This window comes from Lycorma delicatula, chromosome 3 (genome assembly GCF_047948215.1).
Source record: "Lycorma delicatula isolate Av1 chromosome 3, ASM4794821v1, whole genome shotgun sequence".
In the NCBI taxonomy this organism is placed as follows: Eukaryota; Metazoa; Arthropoda; class Insecta; order Hemiptera; family Fulgoridae; genus Lycorma; species Lycorma delicatula.
In genome coordinates, this window is record NC_134457.1 from 49,167,077 (window position 1) to 49,173,722 (window position 6,646).

Here is a 6,646-nt window from a genome sequence, read left to right on the forward strand (position 1 = left end):
GAAATAGGAAGATGTTTTGATCTTGCATGTGTGAACCATTTAAATAAAATTGAATTTATTTCTTCAATTTTGCTTTTAGTCTGCCATCTACAATTAGCATTCCTTTCACCCTTCTTCCATTCTTTCTTGATATTATCTTTTTTTTAAAATGTCATAATTTGTGTTTTTCCACAATTAAACTTTTTACTAATTTCTTTAATGTTCGTTTTAGAAATTAAATTAATAACCTCTACTTTTTATGTTTAAGGGACAATTAAAAATAAAATATTTTTTCTCAGCATAATTATGAGCATTTTAAAAGAAGAAAAACACACGTAACTAAAACTAAAATAAGTTACAGTTTTTAAAGTATTAGATTAAACTAAGTATGTACTGTATTTAAACTCTTAACAGATAACAAACAATATGTGAAACTAACAATTTACTTCTACAACAAAATGAAAACTATACTGTCGCTTACCACGGTATTCAAGGTACTGAGTACAATTATTCTCAGAACTCTACATGTATTGTTTACATAAGCTGCTCTCCGCTATCAAATTTTATTAATGATTGTTGGATTATATGATAGAAGTTTGGTACCAAGAATGTGATGTCATATAATTAGATAAACAACAGTTACAGTATTGTATAATAATAATCATCTTCTGGATTTATAATTTGCAAATCTTGGGAACTTACAATCTTTTTTTTTTTTTAATTTTCTTTGCGTCTTATGGGACAAGAGTAATATGTAAAATTAAAACTAAAATCTATGTTTCCTTTCAGTTTCCAAACTGCGAAGTTTTCTGTCATGAAGTGATTAATTTCTATAAAATTATATCTGGACTTGGGGAACCATACGTTTTAAGGAGATTTCTGTTTTTTTGGAAGTTCTGTTTTGTAGAGGTTTTTATATATAATATATATATATATATATATATATATATATATATATATATATATAAATATGTATGTGTGTGAACAGTTGTGTCACAAAATTCTCCCAGGACTTTCATAAACCTACTCTACTTCTGAAAATAATGGAAAAAGTTTGTATAAATATTTATCCTAAAATACTTTTTCGCATGTTACCACCACTGAAAGATTTCAGCTACCCCATTGAAAAATTTCAGTATGATCTCATTGAAATGAGGTCATACTGAAATCTTTAGGGTGTTAATTAAGGAACAGAATCAATGATTTCTTATGGTTTTTTACCTGAAAAATTAATTAAAATAGGTACCAGAATCATATCTGCAGGAGCTTATGAGAAATCTGTGATGAAAATTAAAAAAAAGGGAAAACATTAGTTTTTATGTTTTATATTCAGTTATGGGTAATAAACACATAAAACTTTTAAACAAGACTTGTAGGGAATTTATTTCTGAACAAAATGATGTAAGATAAATTTAATAAAACAAAGAAAAGTTAGAAAGAATTAAATTTTCATTAGAAAAAGTATGATACATCAAAGTGCATTATATGTACTAGTTTATAATAAATGTTTAAAAATGAGCCCACCATTTTCAACACATTTTTTGGTATGCTTTTCTTGCTCTTTTTAGTTCTTCAGGGCTGTTCGTAAGTTGCTTAGCCGCATCCATAATGCGGGAAATTAATTCCTCACGAGAATGCATTTTTGTTTTGAATACAATATTTTTCATCCATCCTCAGACACAAAAATCTAAAGATAGGTGATCTTGGTGGCCAGGAATGTGGCGTTCACAGCCAGGTAATATTAACAGTCCAAACAACTGATTGTGAAGAAGGCTGCATCATAAGTTGTTGACACCATTTTGAATGAAATTTGCCTGATTGGTAAACAAAACATACTGTAATGTTGTCAATTTGTATTCCAACAGTTGCAGAACTCCCAAGTGAAGTGCACCATCTTCTGGGTGCAGATGTTGAACTGGCTGTTTATGACAAGGATAAAACTTGTTTTATTTAAGTGTTCTCCAAACCATTGATTGCGAAAGCTGATCTGCTTAGAAAACGTGTACTTAGGCTTGGACTGTGCAGAACTGCATTGATAATAATTACATAACAGCGTTGTGTTGGACAGATCATTGGTCTGTGGTTCTAATACTAGGCAGTGAACTTGTTTCCCGAAGATCACAACTTGTTTGTGATCTGAAATCCTGCGATTTGGAAAACGCATTTCATATTTACTGCAGCAGCTGTAGTATTACCTTTGCATACACCCAAAATGAATACTGTGTCTGCATATTCTTCCATCGTAAATAAATACAGCACTACTTCAATGGCAAACTGATCACATTCAAATTAAAGTTCACAGAAAACCTTCGCTAACGACAGCACAGTTCACAGTTCCTGATATACTTAATGCACTTTACAGAACGATTTAAACACTAATACAGTATTGTGCATTGTTGATCAGTTGTTGTTTTTATTGTCAACTTTGAAATAATAAGTTTTCAAATAATTTATTGTATTTTTGTCATTAATAAAAAAAATTAAGTAATTTTTATTTTACAATGTGTAATTTCCAGTTTTGACAAATTTTTCACATCCCAAAAAGAATTTGATTTTTGTTTACAATGTAAGTAATGTACTATTTCAAAATAAAATTCTAATTTTTCTTTATTTTATTCAACTTCTACCATTTTGTTCAGAATTAAATTTTCTACAAGTTTCATTTAAAGTTTTATATGTTTATGATCCATTTAACAAAGTTATTGTACATCAAATACAAAAAAAAAAACAGTGTTTTTTTTATTGCAATTCATTGGTTTTCACTCCAGATTTCTCAAACACAAAGCAGTTACGGTTCTGGGACCTTTTTATTTTTAGGTCAAAAACCATAAAAAATCACTAATTCTGCCTCTTAATTAACATACTAAAAAATTTCAATATGACCTTATTTCACCAGGACAGCTGAAATCAGAGTGAAATCTATCACTAGCTATAACTTGCAAACAAAGCATTTTAAGATATATGTTTATATGAACTTTTTCCATTATTTTCACAAGTAGAATATGAAAGTACCAAGAGAACTTCATGATCACGTGTATATGTGTACAGGATACTTACTGTTTACATATAAGTACTTTGTATATGTGTACATAGCTCTAAAGTGGAGCTATGATGTGGAACAGATAGATGACTTGATTTGCTGGATGATGTTGATTTCTAGAAAATAATTGGGAGTAAAATTCTAGTTGCTGCCCCAATTTCATAATAATTATCTGTAGTAATTTCCATAACTACTGCAGTTAAATTTCTGTGATCACTTTACCCTTTCTCAAAAGAAGGAACTGGTACAGTAAAAGTGGTTCCAACTGATATTGGAGAAGATTTTTCCTCACTTGTCATTTTTATTCTTTTAGACTATTTTTGTTGTCCAGAAATGGTCAAATTTTGATGTCTCAAAATATTGACTTATTTGAGAAATGAGTTTTAAATTGTCTTTATCAGGCACTGCAAAATTATCATTAGCATGTCATCTATGTTTTGTTGTTCAACTGCGACAAAGTTTGCAGTACTCAGTATTGTCAATTTCTTGTATTTTATTTAACTGTCTTTGTAATTTTCATTGTCATTTGCTAAATAGTCATTTACAACAGGAGCATCCTATGATTCATGTAAAATTGCAATTGAATTCAATGTTGTATTTTCTAAATCTTCTTTACTGCTTAGATTTTCAACAATTGTGTTAGACAGAAGAATTGTGTTAGACAGAAGAATTGTGTTACTTGAAGCCAGTTCTAGCATAGCTTTTCTGCCAAACATTACTTCAATAGGTGTTATTTAACAATGTGATGGAAACTATTTATTTTTAACTCGCAAACCTTCACTCCAGCGATTCGTTTTAATATCCTATATCCAAGCTACAGCCGTATCATCTACATTGCCATTTACGCTCACTACACTTCCTTGGCTTTTGGAATGCCTCGCTTACTTTGAATATTTTTTCTGACTAGATAGATTTTAACTATTTTAAAATGTTATTAACAAATTCTCAGCTGTAGTTGGACTGCAAAAGAGATGGTGCACTAAAAATGCAAAATATTTCTACTAGATGATTCACAACTTCAGCAGCTCTTTGTACTTTTCAGTGCAAAGAAGATCACAGATTTGCTTAAGTGGTCTTTGTAATTCAAGGTAGATTTTTACTCTCCATCTGGACAAGTTTGTTAGTTAGTGAGATCAACGTATTAGCGAGTGTTAACATCGTTGAAACCATTGGCTTAACTCCCTTTTTAGGGTGTACATGCTTTTTAAACAAGTCTGACAATTATTCAGAAATATTTTTATAATTTTTCTTGTTAGAATATTTTTCTTTTAAATTATATTCTAATTTTTGAATTCCTTCATGCCCAGTTTCAGTGTGTGCTTTCTTAATTATTTCAAACAGTTCTAAATGATGGAATAATATTTTACATTGTTGTTACCTGATTTACTGATGGGTACAATTAATTGATTACTATCTCCTAATTTTAATACTTGTATCTTTACTTTGTTTACTTTTAATATTTGTATCATTTAATTTGCTTGTGCTGTTGGTGTTTTCACTTAAGAGTTTAAGCGTCCAGCGTTTCATTTGTAAGTTTATTGTACTGTTCTAAGTTTTGATTGAAAACAGTTCATTTTATCTTCTAACTCATTCACTTTTAACATAAATGACTCCTCAGCACTCATTTTTATTGGCATTAAAAACCTAACCTAACATAATGGAATTTGTTATTAAAAACAACTTTGCACACACTGTGCTGTACAATATCCATAAAAATGAGTAATTTCAGACTTTGTACAAATAGAATGTGCAATTGAACAAAAACTCTTATGCAATTGGCATTGTACAACTTCTGGTTTGATTGTAATATATACATTAAAATGCACCAAAGAAAGATTTTTTCTCAAGTTTTATGCACAACTAGATACAACTTTACCTTCTTATATCACACTTTCTGTTGAGAAGTATTTCCTCATCCCCTTTAAGAGCACATATTTTAATGGTATCAGTGCTCCAGTATAAAAGGCAGCATGTCAAACTTAATATTTTTTTTGGATAGTCTGGTGCTGAGATGTGTAGTGATTTAGGGGCAATGTGCATGCATATGAACACAACTCAGACATTCATCAAAAGCAATACTTTTCCTCTGTTATTATAAAATTCAGGAAATTAATCTTGTATGTAATTTTGTGAATTGCCTTTACATATTTTTTTTTAATTAATTTGACATTTCCTTTTTATTTTTCAGATTTACTTTTAATTTATTGTAATATATTTTACCACACATTGTAATACAATATATATATATATATTTTTACAAATTATTAAATCATTTAAAAAAATGTTTTTACTTTTAAAAATTCAGCCATTTTACTTTAGCATATAAGTAATTAGAAAATAATAGATGCAGCCAAACTGTAAAAAAAAAACTCTAAAATGAATGATTTTTAATAAAATGCAAAAAATTAAAGAAAATTGAATTTGGAACAATTAAAGCAGAGGATGTATACAAGCACAAATGAACCTAAAGTTAGTTGAAACATAAATTTTCTATATATATATATATATATATATATATCAATGATCTGTTAGAAAACATACAATGATCTGTTAGAAAATGATTTTTCTAACAGATCATTGACAGCACAGCACAAATATATTTATACAAAACATAACTGGAAAACAGTAACTGCAGTTTGTTTCTATTGCTGTTTACAATTCACAATCTGATATATAAATACTTAAATTTGTAATTTCAGTCATTTTAATTTTTTTATTCATAGATATTTTAGTTAGTACTTTGAGTACTTGCATAAAATATGTAGGTAAGTATATAAAATGTTAGGTATATTTTGTATATAATGTGAGCATTGTTTTTGTATCTTCTTTGAAAATATTATTTTGTATTTCATGTTAAAATAACTACTCAACCTAGTATCAGTTTTTTTTTAGAAATAAACTCAAAAAAACATTGCTGATTATGTTTTTTACATTACATAATTTTTCATTGTTAATTTCATTTGTGAATAAAATAAAAATACATTTTTATATTTTGGTTTTTTAAATGTGATATTTAAATAGACTTAATACCTTGTTATTACTTATGAAATAGATAACTCAAATCAAATTATTCAGATAAAGAGTTTTTGTGATTAAAATTGAATATTGCTCAGATGATACCACCCATAACTTTTGTTTATATCTTAATATAGCCAGCAAAAAAAGATACAAAATGTTATGGTTGTTTTAGTAAAAAAGAATGATGTTAAATTAAGCGTTACTTACTATTCCAATCTCCTGAACGTCATTTGCACTTTGCTAATTAAATACATTAATTTAGTTGTAGAAATCTGTTATGCAAATTGTTTGATGAAAAGGACAAGTGAATAATTTTTGTTTTTTTAATGCAATATATTTTAATCTTTTAGATGTTTATTACTTTAATTAATTAGTGTCTGTTAGAATAACTTTATTGATACACAATATAAAACATATCAAGAATTATTTATTATATTAATTTTTTTATTTGTTCTTTTTATGAATGATTCCATGCTGTATTTAAATTACTTTTGTTGGACTTCTCTTTTACTTTACATAAGAACCATGTACAGTTGCACCTAATTGATCACAATTAATTCTACAGAATATAACAATGCACAAAACTACATGTGTTCTAGATTAGAAAAA

At 27.9% G+C, this 6,646-nt stretch overlaps 1 protein-coding gene across 1 annotated transcript in view; it reads left to right on the forward strand.

The window, feature by feature from the left end:
* LOC142321575 (osteoclast-stimulating factor 1-like) overlaps positions 1-6,009 on the forward strand; it is a 33,625-nt gene extending 27,616 nt beyond the window's left edge. Inside the window, exon 6 of the transcript XR_012755665.1 lies at positions 5,208-6,009. The gene's annotated coding sequence lies outside the window, so the exon portion shown is untranslated. The remainder of the gene's footprint in view (positions 1-5,207) is intronic.
* Positions 6,010-6,646: the final 637 nt, after the last annotated feature.